The following is a 17,769-nucleotide window of genomic DNA, read 5'->3' on the forward strand; positions in this document are numbered from 1 at the left end:
TGAGAAGAACAGCTCAAGAAGGTGAAATGAAATATGGAACAGATGCCAGACAATATGTAGAAAGAGACTTCTATGTGGATGATGGAATCAAGTTTGTACAGACAGATGAAGAAGCCATTGATCTGCTTAAAAGAACACAAAAGATGCTATCTGTAGCAAACCTAAGGCTTCATAAAATAGTCTCAAACAGCAGCAAGGTGTTGAAATTCTTTCCTCCAGCAGACCATGCAACGGACCTCAAAGACTTAGATCTAGGTACAGATACACCACCTGTACAACGAAGTCTTGGTCTACATTGGAACATATCTACTGATGAAAAGCCATACACTAGATGTGGTGTTTTATCAATTATTAACAGTCTTTATGACCCACTAAGGTTTGTAGCTCCAGTGACTATACAAGGAAAGTCTCTGCTTAGACAGCTTTCATCTGAGTCAAAATCCTGGGATACTTTACTACCTATAGAGAAACGTCAGATGTGGGAAAAGTGGAAGGATTCTTTGAAGGCTCTTGAAAAGCTCTGTATTCCAAGGTGTTATGCTTCTATATCTCTATCAACAGCTACAGTAACAGAGATCTACATCTTCTCATATGCATCTACAGAAGCTAATGCAGCTGTGGCCTACCTAAAAGTGACCGACACTGAAGGAAAACCACATGAAGGATTTATCAACAACCGAGTAGAACGCATCAGGATATCTACAAAACCAGAGCAATGGTATTACGTACCTACTGACCAAAATACTGCAGATCTTGCAACCAGGTCATTAACTTCAGCACAATTCATGAAATTGACATGGTTGACAGGACCCGCATTCTTGTTAAACGCTACAGATACAACATCAACCAGTACTACATTTCAGTTTGTGGGACCTAATAAAGAGAACCAACTTCAAGCTACTACACTTCTTACCAGTGTACCTGGTCTTGGATTACAGAAGTTGTACTTCTTCTATTCCACATGGACTGTGATTATAAACATAGACACTGGTTGACAATTTGTAAGGATTACAATAGAGAGATGACTACAGGGGACAGTGCCAGCCCTGCTTCTCTTCAAGAATTATCATGTTAAAAGAACATGGACTTATGTTTGCAATTGCATTTTGTATATTTTTCTCTCATTCTTTGTCTTGCAGGTCTCATGGACAAAGAGGCTTCAATCAACATTTTTATGTTTATTGGTTGATTTATATAGTGATATCTACAGATACCAGACGGGGAGTGTTCTGTCCATATATTCATATGTACATCTTTAAATGCTATTTTAGTTCTTGTGCTCCCTCTAGTGTTATGTTTTATTATTGTATTCAATTTAATGTATATCTCTGTTCTACCTCTGACCTTTTTGAGGTCACTTCCTGCCTCCATTTTTGTTTCACTTGTGTGTGTTAATTAGTTTCACTTTCAATGTGTAAGTTTGCTAGAACTCTCTGCTAATAGCTTTGTAGAGGCAAATTCTTTTTACCTGGCAATTACCACTGGAACCTCAGAATTCTTGTTTTGCAACAATAAAGCTTGAAGGATTCATAAATCTCTGCTGTGGAATTTGTCTGAGTTAAAGGGACATTATACACTCATTTTCATATAACTGCATGTAACACACACTACTATAAAGAATAAGATGCACAGATATTGATATAAAAATCCAGTATAAAACTGTTTAAAAACTTACTTAGAAGTTCTAAGTTTAGCTCTGTTGAAAAGGTGGCTGGAAAGCCCATTGCAAGTGGGAAATAAGACACTCCCCCCTCCCCCTTCTTTTGCATATGAAAAGACCCTTTACACAAACAGGAGCAAGCTGGAGAAGGTAGCTGACGGTATTCACATAAAACTTTGGGGCTTGGTTAGGAGTCTGAAAATCAGAGCAATGTTACTTAAAAATAAGAAAAACTATACATTTTTTTAAAAAACCTTTATGGGCTATATAAATAGATCATCTACAAAACATTTATGCAAAGAAAAAATGAGTGTATAATGTCCCTTTAAGCTACTCTGCTGGATTCTACTAAACTGTAAGTTGGATTGCATGTTTAACTTTACATCATAAGGCAGTCATCTTGCAAACAGTAAATGAAAACAGAATAGAGGGGGTTAGTTTTAGTAATATATAATATATTTTAAGGGTATTTTTTAGGATATGGTTTTTTTGGACAAGGTTTTTAAATTAGGTATTTTTAGATTAGGATTTTTTAAAGAAAGGAAAAAGAGCTGTGATTACTTCATGGCAATGCCAGACAAATGCCTTTTTCAGAGCAATATTTAGAAAAGGTTTTTTTACATTAGGTTTTTTTTAGAATAGGATTTTTTAAATATAGCTTTTTTTATTTAGTGTGAAAGAGCTGTGATCACTTCAGGGCATCGTCAGACAAATGCCCTTTTCAGGGCAATTTTTAGAATAGTTTTTTTTTATATTAGATTTTCTTTAGATTGGGATTCAGCTAGGGCACTGCCCGACAAATGCCTTTTTAAGAACGATTTATAGAGTAGGCTTTAGTTTAAGTATAGGATTTTTTAGGAGGGCTTTTTGTAAGAGGGCTTTAGCTTCAAGATAGGGTTTTTTACAGGTAGTGTATTATTTATTAAAAAAATGTAATGGTAGAGTTTTTTTATTTTTTGTAACTTAGTGGTCAGTGGATCTTAGGTTAGGATTCTTGTGGGGATTAGCTTTCAGGGGGTTAATAGGTTAGGGGGTTTGGAATGGGGGTTGTGGCAGTTGGGGGTTAATAGACTAGGGGGTAGTTTGTGATGAGTTCATGGCAGTTTAGGGGTTAAGTAGTGTAGCAGGTTAGTTTGCATTGGGTGATGTTGTGGTTTAGAGTTTAATAGTGTAGTGGGGTTAAAAGAGTAGGGGATGTAGCAGTTATGGGGTTATTAGAGTTAAAGCACAAGTATAGGTGTTATTTTTTTAACATTGCTGCTCTATTGAATTCAATGGGTTAAATATGATATTTTCAACACAATATCCTCTGGTTAACTTTTTGCATGCAACTGGTTTCATGCCAACACAAAATTTACTTTCAACTTGTAATACCAGTGCTAACTGACGCATGCAGAAAGTCAACTTCTAGGTCTGTTAACGCATATAATCTAGCCCACAATTGTTATCTGCTTCATTAACCATGTGATTTTGTAATTGAAAAATAAAATGTACTTGATTAACAGACAACATTGCAATTTGGGGTTTAATGTTTATGGAATCAATTGCAATGATTTAAAAAAGCTTCTGATTTTCAGCAGAAAAACTCAATTCAAGTCTATGTTGAATTTTGCAGATAAATCATTTGATACTTTTTTCCTAGAGTATTGTGAATAGCCTATATATCACAGGCTAACATGTGCGCAGTACACCATTGGTGCTGTAAAACCAGAGAGATATGTGTCAATGCTTCTTGAAGGGATTTTAGAAGCTACATTATTAGTGGGCATATGGCTTAGTTGAGTTATTAAAGTTGCTCATTTTTATTAGACAGGGCTGGACATTTTAGATTTTGTATGTTTATTGCGATGAGCTCTGGCCCCTTTTTTAGATGATATTTTTATTTCTTTTTTTAAATAATTCAAATGCAGTGTTTCTAAAGGGACTTAAACCCAAACATATCCTCTTATGCATATACTGTAGCCCTATTTTAGCATGTTAACTTTTCTTATGCAGCAAAGCATTATGTTAAAGCTGTTAAAATAACTGGAAGGCATAATTAACACATTAAAAATGCTTTTTCTCAGTATTACAAAATAACTTAGTAATCGTTAGATTTATTGTATAATCTCAATTTATTGTTGAGTATATTATGTCCAACACTGTCATTGTCATCTTATGATAACTTTGCCTTTTGACAGTACTGTATATTTTCAATAAAGCTTGTTTAAAACATTTTTTATCAAATACAAAAAAGTTAAAAGATATATTTTAATATCCTTTGAAGAGAAATGAGTCCTACCAGACATTATTATCATGCATATAAAAAAGCAAAATATATTGTAACATAGTAACATAGTGGATGAGGTTGGAGGTAGACAGAGGTCCATTGAGCTCTACCTATACAGATCCTACCTGATTTACAATAAAGAAGCAGACAATTACATTTACATTAAATTTACATTAGAAAGCTGGCCCATTTAACACAACAATTATATCCGTGAGTTATTTTTTTAGCCAGAAATGTATCTAAACCATTTCTAAATTTATCCAAGGTACTGGTGGTCACTACATTCTTACGCAAGGTGTTCCACAATTTATATTGCTCTTACTGCAAAAAAAAAAAATGTTTACATTGCTTAAGATTAAATCTCCTATCATCTAGCCTTAAATTGTGACCTCTTGTCACAAACAACTGCTTTGGAATAAATAGCACTTCCAGTAACTCTGTAAATGGGCCTTGAATTTTTTTATATAAAGTAATCATTATCACATCTCAAGTGCCTTTTTTTCTAGATTAAACAGATACAATTTGGCTAATCTCTCTACACAGTTTAACCCCTCCATTCCCTTTATTAGTTTTGTAGCCCTTCTCTGTTCTTTTTTAAAATGTGTCCCTAGAACTGTACTCCATATGCATAGTGAAGTCTTACCAGGGATTTATATAGAGGCATAATTAGGCTTCCTTGCTTTACATCTATGCTTCTTTTAATACATGCTAGTATTTTATTAACCTTAGAAGCAGCTGCCTTGCATTGCACATATATTTTGTTTACCTCCTCATAAAATCTAATTAGATTGGGGGCGTGTCTGAACCATGATCCTAAGAGGTCGAACTTTCCAGAGCTCCAATTGAGCTTCTATTAATTCGCCGATTAACTTTTCCTACAGCAAACTCATCCCTTCTGCAAATACTAGAGTCTCACTTTATAGTGGCACACAACCAGAATAAAGCTGTGTTCTTGATATTGGAGCCAGGAATCATCCGACAAGGGCCTAGAGCGGCGGCACACAGTGGACAACACCACCCCCCTCGCAAATACGAGTTGTCCTGCCTGACTTCTCAATAAAGGCTTTGAGGCCGAATTATCAAAGGTCTTGTGGACCGGATCCGACAGTGCAGATCAGGTCCGTAAGACCTCGCTGAATGCAGAGAGCAATACGCTCTCCGTATTCTGCATTGCACCAGCAGCTCACAAGAGCTGCTGGTGCAATGCCGCCCACTGCAGACTCGCAGCCAATGGGCCACCAGCAGGGAGGTCTCAATCAACCCAATCGGGTTGAATTGTGGCAATTCCTGTCTGCCTGCTCAGAGCAGGCGGACAGGGTTATGGAGCAGCGATCTTTAGACCGCTGCTTCATAACTGGTGTTTCTGGCGAGTCTGAAGACTCGCCAGCAGCACAGGCCCACAAGCTACATACAGAGCTTAATAAATGGGCCTCTTTCTCTATACTTTTTCAAAAAAAAAAGGAACACCCTAGAGAACAAAAAGATTAACATCTTCTGGGAAAAGGACAATAGATATTCACAACCAAAATGGCTACCACTGAAGAGGCAAGATAATTTTAATAATTACTGGCACAAATTTGAAGCGCTTTGCTAACAACTCATTGCATCTGCCCCATTCGATTTCTTGATACATCAATGTCCCAACAAAGGCTTCATAACCCTGGCACCCACTGAAATAACGGAGAAGATCCCATCCACCATAAACCATCAAAAAAATCGGCCTCGACTTCCAGCATCACTCATCGTCACATTGCACAAATCGCTACAAGATATAGCACCACTAGAGAAGTGGTATACCTCTACAATAGCTGAACTGGACGAGAATAACTCACAGAACAGCCAGCAACAGACACAGGTACCTCCAGACAGACTGATCGTGTCTCTGTGGATGGGAAGTCACAAACCGCATAACAAGTCTGAAGGGGGTTGGTGGGGGATCCCCATGAGGACACACTAACATCACAAGAACACTTCTCATCTGCAGCTACAGCCAGGTTGGACACTTGCAAAATGCTAGGACACCAGCAAGAGGCCACTTACAAGCTGAAAGGTAACATACGCGATGCAGACACCCTGAGAAGCACAGGGGGGGATGCTGACCTGGGACCTCCAATATACCTGATGCTAACTGCTAGCCAGCTCCAAAGGAGACCCATCAATTACATAAAGATGTTATGCCCAAGAAAAAAGACCTGGGGCTGATATGATATTAGTATTGTGTCTCACTTTTAGCCCGCACTTTGGAGATGTGAGCAGGGATAAAGAGTTCCATTCTACAGTTTGTTTAAATTTATATATGTTTTGATTAAGTTACCCATTGACTAACATTTACAATTTTTACTAGCTTGTGCGTTCAAATTTAATACGCTTCTCTTTATGTCAACATACTGAAGTACTAGTTTTCACGACACTCATTTGCCACACTGAATGTACAGAGAAATTGTTAAGGTTATGCTACTTAAGAGGATCCTGAATCGGGCTAGCTGATAAACACCAGGCCAAAATTGTTATATCTGCGTCCCATACGGGGGTTTGGGGGGGGCCCTAAAGAGACATTACTGCAATAAATGTGGACCGAAGGTTGTTGCTGAAATCATGATGTCAATGTTACATGTAAACTCAGCATAATACAGACCTATCCCTTGTGGCTAGCGGCCATGGCCGCAAGAGTTCTATATAACAGAACTGCCATGCTTAATGCATGTTGACCTATGCTTTAATGGAAACATTTTTGTTTAGTATTGATATTTAGCTCTTAGTGTGTCTGCAATACTTGCATAAAAAGGTCTAGCTAGAGAATGTGAATCTGTGCTTCAATAGTTCTAACATCATTGATAATAATAACAAGGCTATAAACTGCTCTAGTTGTAGTTACTTAAACCCACGTACTATGATAGATAGCTTAATTGTATTATATTATATAACATTTACTATAACATATGTCTTTTTTCTGATTGTTGTCAGTGAGTTTGGTTTCAGCCTCTAGTTTACTAGGATCGTCCTTGTTCACAGTTATAAAAATCCTTATATCTTCTTTACAATAATTCAACAAGGATCCAAGAGTGATCCGCCCTTCTTATATTAGGAACTAAAATGAAGATGATCAACCAAATACTTTAACATGTTTTCTGTACGACATTTATTTTCTTACTGCTTAAAATAAAAAAAATAATACAAATAATCTTGATTTCCCAAATATAATATTGAATATAATCTCTAAGAATCCCTTCCAGTATCTTCCCCACTACTTACATCAGGTTTACTGGTCCATAGCGTCCTGGGTCAGCCCTGCTTCCCTTTTTAAGTGGCACCACATCAGCTTTACACTATTTCTGGGGTACTAGTATTATGTCTGAGGATGATTCTTTAAACAATTAAGAGCAAATGTCTGGCTATGACAGTGCTAAATTCCTTTATAATCCTTGGGTATATTCTATTCATCTTGATATTATCCAGTTGAAATGCTAAACCAAAAATGTAACCTATGGTGAAGCCATTGGGAAATGTATCTTTTTTTCACAAACATGTTTGACTGTAGTAGTATATATCTGCACTCGCAATTCAAAGATAGTCAGCAACCAGGGTGCTCAGTCAAAATTTCAATAGGTATCAACAAGTAGGGACTGCACTCACTGGATTCAGTTCAAATAATCAAATAATACCTTATTTATTCAATGGTCACACAGTATGTATATATATATATATATATATATATATATATATATATATATATATAAAAATATGTATACATGTGTTTGTAAGTGTAAATATGGATGTGCACACATATGTAATGTACATATATATATATATATATATATATATATATATATATATATATATATAAGTATGTGTGTATATGTGTAAATATGTGTATATATGTATAAATATGTGTATATAACACAGCAAATATTAAAACTATATCAAGAGCCTGGAGGTGAAAAATCCCCTGCCAGTCAAACTGTTAATACTATGGGGCCAATTTACCAACAGTCTGCCCGACATCGCTGAATGCTGACAGCATACACTGTTGGCATTTAACATTGCACAAGCAGTTCTGGTGAATTGCTTGTTCAATGCCGCTAGGAGGGGGTGTCAATCAACCCGATCGTATCTGATCGGGTTGATTGCTGACCGCTGCTTCTTAACTCCTGTTTCTGGCGAGCCTGAAGGCTCACGCAGGAAACAGGTACATTAAGTGCCAGTCGGCCCTTAATAAATCGGCCCCTATGTATTATTATTATTAGAGGAAAACTTGCGAAAACTATAGAAAATACTTTATTTTTCTTTGTTGAACACAGTGATGTGTATAAAACATTTCCAGATGCACATTGTTATAAATTGATGCAGCATCTATCGTTTAGCTTCAAGTCCAAGACCTTTATGGTATTTTATGAGCAGTGGTCCATTTCACACCATTTTTTTTAGTTGTTGCACTTCTTAAAATTGATTTTGTAAGCTACCCTGTACAAGCATTTTGACTTTCAAAACACAACATCAAACATATCTGCACTAGAAAATCTATTCCAAGTGTTATTTATATTATGCTGTGTAAGTCCTAAAAATGCCCTTAGACATTCAAGTCTCAGTTTAATGAAGAGTCTGGGAGTACAATCAATGAAAATCTGTACAGCATCAGATAAAGTAATTTAACATTATTAACACTTAGCAATACATTAGGTTATATGGCCTTAACTGATTGCTTATCTAGCTGTTTAGATAGCATTTTTACTAAGGCCTAGATTATGTTTTATTTATATTTGCTGTCACAAAAAATGTGTAACATATATGGTATTTTTGTTCTGTTTATATTCTTACCCATTTGTAATTATATAATTTATAGCTTAAAACAATTAATAAAAAGTTCTAAATAAAACATTCAAAGCTATAAATAAAAATGAGTTGTGCACATATTACACAGTTAGCATTTCACAGAATATTTCCTGACTTTGATTACCTGACCACATCTAGATTTTTCCTGTTGTACTCTGACCTCCTGGCTTTGACCTTGGCATGGCTTTGGCTTTACCGACTCTCCAATATTCAGTCACCTGCTTTTTAGAGGCCATGGTGGTCCAGCTTTTGTTTTTCAGGTATGAAAAGGTATTATTTTGCTCTTCTATTTTTCTGGTGAACTGTCATTTTCCTAACTACAAGTTAAGAAGCTATGCTCTCTTTGACTGGACTCTATCCAGAGCCCTGTTCAAGTCTTCTACAATCCTACCAAATTCACAGGGTCCTCTAGATTGTGATCCTTCCTACATCAGTGCATTAAACAGTAACATTTTGGTTGAAGGTCCTGGTTACACTGAATATTTCACTTTCATTTTAGATAGCATCTAGAAGATTAACAATCTCTATCTAAAAATTGCTTCCATTTTAATAAGGGAGAATGAGTGGGATGCTTTGCATGCAAATTAAAGCATCAATGCAAAAAGCTTTAGGAAGCAAAACGTCTTCAGTTAAGCAAGTAATTTTTCCTTAGAAAATAATATCAATGCCGTGATAATAGAAAAGACACCATTGCTAAATCAGTATGCTAGTACTGCTTGTAATATTGCACTTTTTCATTTAGAGTAACCTTTTAAATTCAAAATCAGTATGCTAGGAAGTAAGTTATTTTAAAGCAAGATGATTTTTGTTTGACGGTTTTCATTTCATTTTTGTTATCTTCTTGGAGGAATGGGTTATTCATTGTGTGGATAATTTAAAGTTGGGATGTGAGTGGTCACATGTGATTTAGGAGAAGCTCCTAAAAGAAGTGTGGTTCGCAGGCCTCTTTAAGAAACTGAGCTTTCTTGTGTTTTGGGTTTCCGTATTGGATTAAACTGGGAATCATTCATCACAAATCATACCCAAAAGGAAGCTTGTTTAATGCCAGTACCATGAAGGACATGCTTCTGTGAATTATGCTTACTTTTAAAAGGCATTAGTGCTATTTAGATGTACTGGGTGAATTCCCTAATGACAAAGGTGCTATTTCTATGATTAAGTGCCACTAGGGGGGCACAAAAAGTGTTAGACTGTTTATTTGTATTTTTAATGACATGTGAATAAAGATTTATTGTTATTAATGAACCAATTTGTGTGCAACTGCTGTTTAACTTTTTGGTGAAGTTTTTGAGCATTTTGGTTTACTGCAGCAGTTAGCACCTTGCAATGACTGGAGACTGGAGTGTTAGCACGTGACGTCACAGCCTCATGAGGTTGTCTGTTGTACGTGCAGATTTTGTTTTCTTAAGCTGAGAGACAAGTTTTGTTCAGATTACTATCATTTTTGTGGTGCATATTGCTCTAGAGTTGGTTTTACCACTTGCTCAATGGAAATGGAATGCTTGCTTCTGGAAGACAATTTGGAGGACTTGCAGCATGTAGTGAATCAAGTAACAGCCTCCTCTAAGGTTATGTTGCAGATGTAAGTTGAATTTTTTGCTGAGATGGATTCAAGCAATATGTTTTTTTTTGGGGAAACCTTAATTCAAGCTTCTAATGTGTCTAAAGAATGCCGTGGGCTCTTTACTAGTGCAGTTTGATGTAGTATTTTAATTATTTGATGCTGAACAAGTATGAGTAACAAATGCTGTTTGATAAAATATTTAACTAAATAATTATGTTTTTTTTTATTAAATACCCATTCAATTGCCTTGTTTAGTGTAACACATTTGGACCTTGGTGCTTTCCAACTGAATTGGTCACTGAGTTTCTTGAGTAATAACAAAGCAATATCATTTTGTTTGCTAAAAGCCCACTGCCGCAAAAAAGTTTTCAGCCAAAAGCTCCATAAAAGGCCTTTTTATGTGTACATCACTTAAAGCTGACTGATACAATAGCCCATTCACATATTTTACAGTAAAGCTCTATTCAAGTAACCCCTTTGTTCACTCTGCAAGAAAAATACTCATTTACATGTGTGACATTAACATATTATAATCTAAATTCATTCTCAACACTAACTAACCATATGAAAGCCATATCTATCTTGGCATAATGGGTATACTTCTTTAGTCACTCCAGGATCCCAAGATTTACAAATGTTGTACTTTTGATTTTCAGTTTAATATTAGTAGTCTGCTGCCTTGCTTCATTGTTTCTGCCTAGAAGAAAGCACTTTGAAATGCACTTTTGTCACCGTGTTTGGACTTAGCGTGTATGGAGGTGCATCTACTATAAAAACTGGTCACAAAAGCATAATTTTGTTTAAGGCAGATACTAATTGCGAGTGCAGGAAACAGTCGAAAATGCTCTATTGTGATTGTGCCAAATCAAAAAGTGGCCGTTTTGGCCAAAAAAAAAATAGCAGAAAAAGCTGCATTCGATTGACTGTGATTGAGGGCTTGGTTCTCTGTTATAAAACCCACTGGGTCCTAACTTGTCCTCTCCTTCCTCCAGCTTGTGCAACTATCCACTGACATTGTTCAGTATCCAACCTTTCCCCAAAGGCTAAGGAAGCATGTATAAAACAAACAAAGTGCCACATTATGAGAGGAGCACTATTTAGTGATTTCCCTAGAGCGCTAATTGCACCAGCAGTAAACTTTTTGCACTCATCGGGTTCCACTGGTTTTATGAGTTGAAAGTAAAAAGTTATCGTACTTGCGCTATCCCGATCTGCCAAAAAGTCAAACTTACAAAATCGCATGCGCAGTAGTCTATTCCCCCATAGAAGTCAATGGAGAAAAAAATGTGGGAAAAACCTAACAACCCACTCATGCACAAACCCGATTGCATATTCTTAAATGCGCTAACATGAAAATATGAGTATTTCCCATTCCAATGTTCTATATATGTGTACATATGTATTTATGTGTTCAAATGTGTTTATATGTCTGTAAATACACATATACACATATAATTACATAAATACATATGTACACATATAGACATATGTAAATACATACATATACATCTTTAGAGATGTATATGTATGTATCTCAATGTTTAAGCCCTTTGCTTGCCTTTTTTTTCTAACACCTGAGATCTCATATCTTTGAGCCCTTATAACTTTTTTGTGCATTTTTTAAAATATTTTGTATTAGTTAGTGTTATTATGAGTGTAACTATACCTCGTAATGTATTTTTGATGTGTTTTGTGCAACCAGAGTCCTGAAGTCAGGGTAATCATTCTGGCGTAAACCACGATTTCACTCAAGTGATTGTATTTATTTTCAACTCGTAATACCAGCGCAATTAACCTGCGCTCAAATGATCGCAAAAACCCGATATCGCTTGAGAGCAAACATTTGGGCTCCACTCGTAATCTGGCACAAAGACAGTTAATATAGTTATAGAAGTGTGATATTAGATGCAACACTTGTTCTCTCCAATGCTGATCCCAAGGAGAGTGTATTAACCTAAAAATTGCACTCCAAACAAAAGAATTGTAAAGGGGGGTTGGGATTGCGCTATAAATAGCTGGAGAGTATGAATATTAGTTAATGGTAATTACCAGGAGGTTAAAATGAATATGAACAGAAAAAATATGTATATATATTTACCCTTATGAACGAAACTGCAGGTAATCCTTAAAATAGGTATAGACCAATGTTACCATAAACAATAAATATAAAAATGTTAATTCATTAGAGAATGTATAAAAATAATTAATGATATTTCCTTGAAATTAGTATATAAACGTTAATTTATTTAATTAAAATAGTGTAAAAATAATTGATATTGTGTCCTCAAAATTAATATACAGTTTATTACAATGAATTATATTAAAAATGAGATGCCGACATCAAATAAAAACAATCCTAGACAAAATGCATATAATTCTATTGATAAAGGACTAATGGTAGTCTCATGACAAAGATACAAAGATTCAAAATAATAGTAGCTTTTACTAGGATTTCGTAATAGTACACCTATAGTAAGTATCTGAGTCCCAAAACACTATTAAAGTAACGATGATATAGGATAGTCTTTTGAAATGTTGTCCCCGATAATGTGACCACGTCCTTGTTTTTAACAGTGACAGCGTCCTTATTTATAACAGCGATATAAATACCTTTTTTCATTCAGATCGGCAATATACGATTTGCTCTAAGTTTGTCTGATCCTAAGAATGATTAGTTAATATACTGGAAGTATTGCTTTTGGTTCTTTTTTTGTTATAGTGATGTGCAGTTGCATGTAGTTCCAAGGTTGGTTTGGTTAGGATCTATCTTCATTTTTTGGAGATATTTCAATGTCATTGTATGTTTGAGGGGTGGCTCAGCAATATAGTGGTTTTATTCTAAACAAACAACGCGGCTGTAGTTTTTGCCATAAACAATCCTTCATACTCCTTATCACCTGCGCACTTGCTGGATTGGTGAACTTGGCACTGACTGAAAACTCAGGTTGTGTGTTCTAAGGTTTGGGTGTATATTTGGTATGGTAAGCTCAGATAGAAATTAATCCAGATGGTGAATGACTTGAAGCAGGGTGGTCATATTTCTTTTACAATGATGGAGTAGGTGTTGGGGTTTTTAGCTATTTTTTCAGACCATGAAGCTGAGTTGTTTAGAGTGCTTTTTCGTTAACCATTGGGTTAATGAGCATTAAGGGTTTTTCATAGAAAATTATGCATCTATTACTTTAAAGAGAACATATACCCTTAATAGGAGAGGCTCTATCTGAAATTTGGGTTCAGTGTCCCTTTAACATTTGAATATTTTGAACCTATAGCTACAGGATTTTCTAAATCCTTGATGCTGTGCTCTGGAACATCACATTTCTCATCTATACAGCCTTCCTCTGGGATGGATGAACACCTGGGCTGCTCTTTGGGTATGTTGTTCTATGAAGAAATACTTTTAAGGTAGTGTTTTAAAGGGACAGTCTAGAAATGAAACTTTCTATTTGATGATTCAGATAGGGCATGCAATTTTAAACAACTTTCTTATTTACTTTTATCATCAAATTTATTTGTTCTCTTGGTATTCTTCTTGAAAGCTAAACATGGGTAGGCTCATATGCTAATTTCTAAGCCCTTTAAGGGTGCCTTTTTCTTAGTGTATTTTGACCGTTTTTTTCTAGACAGCGCTAGTCCATGTGTGCCATATAGTTAACATTGTGCTCACTCCCATGGAGTTACCTAGGAGTCAGCACTGATTGGCTATAATGCAAGTCTGTCAAAAGAACTGAAATAAGGGGACAGTCTGCAGAGGGCAAGGGTTAATAAAGGGATTATCTATCTTTTTAAACAATAACATTTCTGAAGTAGACTGTCCCTTTAACAATAGGTGCCTGAGACTTATTCAAAGAGGGTACTTGTCTCTTCATCATATCTTTGGTGTCTAGTACTTCAAGTGATTGCTGTTTTTATCCCAATAACCAGTATCTGAGAATATGTGACAACTCATTTGAAAGAACTGCCATCCTTTTTTTCAAATAAGGGAAATAAGGGAGAGTGAGTTATGCTAATCTATTCATGGGCTATTTTGAATATAAATACATAAACTCTAGCCCGTGGGGGGCGAACCTTGTGCTATATTATCGCTACATAGATGACCTATTTATAATTTGGAAAGGTGAACCTGAACTTCTAGAATTATTCCTAGAAGATATAAATAATAACACACTAGGCCTCAATTTCACTCATGAATTCAGTACAAATTCAATCAATTACTTGGACTTAGAAATAGAAATTAAAAACAAATTAATCACAACTAAAACCTTTTTAAAAAAACTGATGCCAACAACTACATACACAATAAAAGCTGCCATTTAAACAAATGGAAAACAAATATCCCCAAAAATCAATTTACTCGAATTAGGAAAAATTGTTCAGACATTAACCAATACTCTACTCAATCTGAAATTTTAAAACAAAGATTCATTGAAAAAATATATAATATCCAATCATTAGATAGAACACAACTAGAGGTAAAAGAAATGGATAGAAACTCAATACTTGCACCTAAACAAAAGCCAGAAATTAACCCAAAAATAAACGATCCATTGTTTATACCGTTCATAACACAGTACAATTCACAACATTATGAAATAAAAAAGATCCTAAACAAACACTGGCACTATATAAAACAGGGCCAAGTTATAGGACATAGACTGAAAAACTACCCAGACATCATTTTTAAGAAAGCAAAAAATCTAAAAAACATAATATCACCAAGTGAATTCAAGAATAAGGCTACTCATAACCCCAACACAATTGATCTTAATAATGAAAAAGTTGAAGGTTATTTCCCTTGCATATCCTGCAAATCCTGCAAACATAGTAGCAAGATAAAGACTTTAAAATCAACTAATAATAATCAATATATCAATATCAAAGAAATTATACGCTGTTCAGATAGGAATGTAATCTACTGCATACAATGTTTATGTGGTTTACAATATTTTGGCCAAACTAGCCGTATGCTCAGAGACCGCATAAGAGAGCACCTCCATCATATAGAACATAAATCAACTAATACCAACTTATACAAACATTTTACTGAACATCACAGTGGCAACATCCACCACATGAAATTTTGGGGAGTCAAAAAAGTTTTCCTCAATCCCAGAGGTGGTAATTTAGAAAACCTCCTACTTAGAAAAGAAGCGGAGTACATCTACTCCTTTAAAACTCTATACCCACATGGATTAAATATGGAGTTCGATCTAAACTTTCTAATTTAAACTTTCAGATTTAAAGTCTCTATTTCTATACTGTGATAACAAATTACGTTAATTTTAAAATAAACCATATTTGAAGAATCAGTGATATAATATCCTTATCTTCAACAAAAGTTACATAAAGAACAAAAAAACTTGAGACTCTAAACAACACACCTCTATAACATATCAAAGTTAAGTACCATATTGCTCAACCTTTAAACCCAAGTTATCACATTTTCTGATTACTTTTGTCTCATTATTTGATTCATCAAACACTAATTTATTCAGAGGGCGCACACACAAACACATAAATCATCAGATCAAGTATTAGATTACATTTGTAATTATATCTTACAAAGTGTTTAACACTAATTATCATTACAACTTGTCTATCTTTTAGTATACGCTAATAAATGTTAAATGAAAAAAACGCTCTAAAATATGAGCAAGGATTGGTCAACAAAAAAACCACAAATTGACCAATCAAGACTCACCTACACCTTTAAAAATGACCGCGAACACTCTCAGAGGCATCTTGATAAAGGCATCTGCCGAAACGCGTAGATCTGCCCACCTGAGTGTGCACCCTCTTTTGATACTATATGCCCACACTGTGGGATTTTGAACTTTCAAACGGATTCACCATATCTAACGTTTGAACGCTGACAAGCGCAAAAGAAGCATTTTACCACAAGGGACCTCTACGGACAGATAAAATTGTCCCGGTCCTCAGAATCTTCAAAATAATTTATTTGTATTCCGAAATTGATATCGGATCCAAGACAGTATTATCCAGAAATACTTCAAGCCTCTTAGAGACTCCAGCAAACCCTGAATATCAAATCTACCATAACAATAGGGTAAACAGTCTCAGAGACCAACGATTACATTTCGGATCAAAGACTGCAATACCAACAAACACTACAAGCCTCTTAGAGACTCCTGCAAACCCTGAACATCAAAACTACCACATCAATAGGGTAAACAGTCTCAGAGACCAACGAGTTAATTTCGCTATCAAACATCACACTTACGAGTAAAAACCGCTAAGAAACCTTAAGCATATCGAATTTTCTAAGCATATCAAATATAGAGACACACATTGTCTCTCCTCCTCAAAGACTATCTAAGAATTGGAACGAAAAGAAAAGAATCTTTTGAAACAGAAACAACTTTACAACTTTTCTTATATTTGTTGCCATTTCTGACCTTTTTTAAAGAAGGAGCGTCTTAAACATAAGACAGTCACCTATTTCCTTTGTCTCCTCAACGGCCTATCCTGGACACATATTAAGGCCATCTTAAAAAGTTTTTTTATTCAGGACTAAAACGTGAGTACAAGTAAAACATTCATATAAAAAACTTTCTAACCAAAACACGAAACTAATCAAATTATATGAACAGATTGAAAACAAATCAAAAAGACTGCTCAAAATTCTCCAATGTTGTCCTTATAAAATTGTACACTGTTTTAATGTTTTAAAGTATTAGAGCTCTATACTTACATTCTACCTGTTTTAAATTGTTTTTAAATAAATACATTTTGTATATAAGCTTAATTATTTTCATTTTGTGATAACACTGTGATAAAACACTTTGTGATAACACTTTGATACAACACTTTTTAACCCACACCGTTAGCTCCCCACACCTTGATTAATTCACATTGTGCTTCAGAAGAGCCCATCTTCCACATTTTCTAAGCAGTGAGGGATTCCATGTGCAAATGCACTCGTGTTTAAAACAAATCCTGTTCCCTTTGGAACCTAATTTTTAAGCCTTTTACATCAAAATGTAGATAACAAGAATATTAAAGCATTCTCTACTGTGATGATTTTAAACCGTGTACTGATGGGTTTACCTGAGATACTTAATACTTAAAAAAAATATATATATTTCTTAATACTACGTAGGGCAGTGCATTAGCTGCTCTTTACAGTACAATTTAGGCTGAAATACAAGAGCTGTGTTATTTGATTTCTCTGTTTTATCATTGGTTAACTTCCTGTCAGGATCTAACAAGAAAATGTGGGTTATATGTCACTTAGCAAAGCAAACAGGACTTTAATTCTCCAAATGCAACATATTAACAGACATGAGTATGCAGTACATTACAGCCAAACAGACTAAAGGGTTATGAATATCATCTTATAGGGGCATATTTATTAGGCTCCGTATGGAGCTTGATGCCCCTTGTTTCCTCCGAGCCTTCAGGCTCGCCGGAAACAGAAGTTATGAA

The sequence above is a fragment of the Bombina bombina genome, chromosome 2, assembly GCF_027579735.1.
Source record: "Bombina bombina isolate aBomBom1 chromosome 2, aBomBom1.pri, whole genome shotgun sequence".
NCBI classification, from domain to species: Eukaryota; Metazoa; Chordata; class Amphibia; order Anura; family Bombinatoridae; genus Bombina; species Bombina bombina.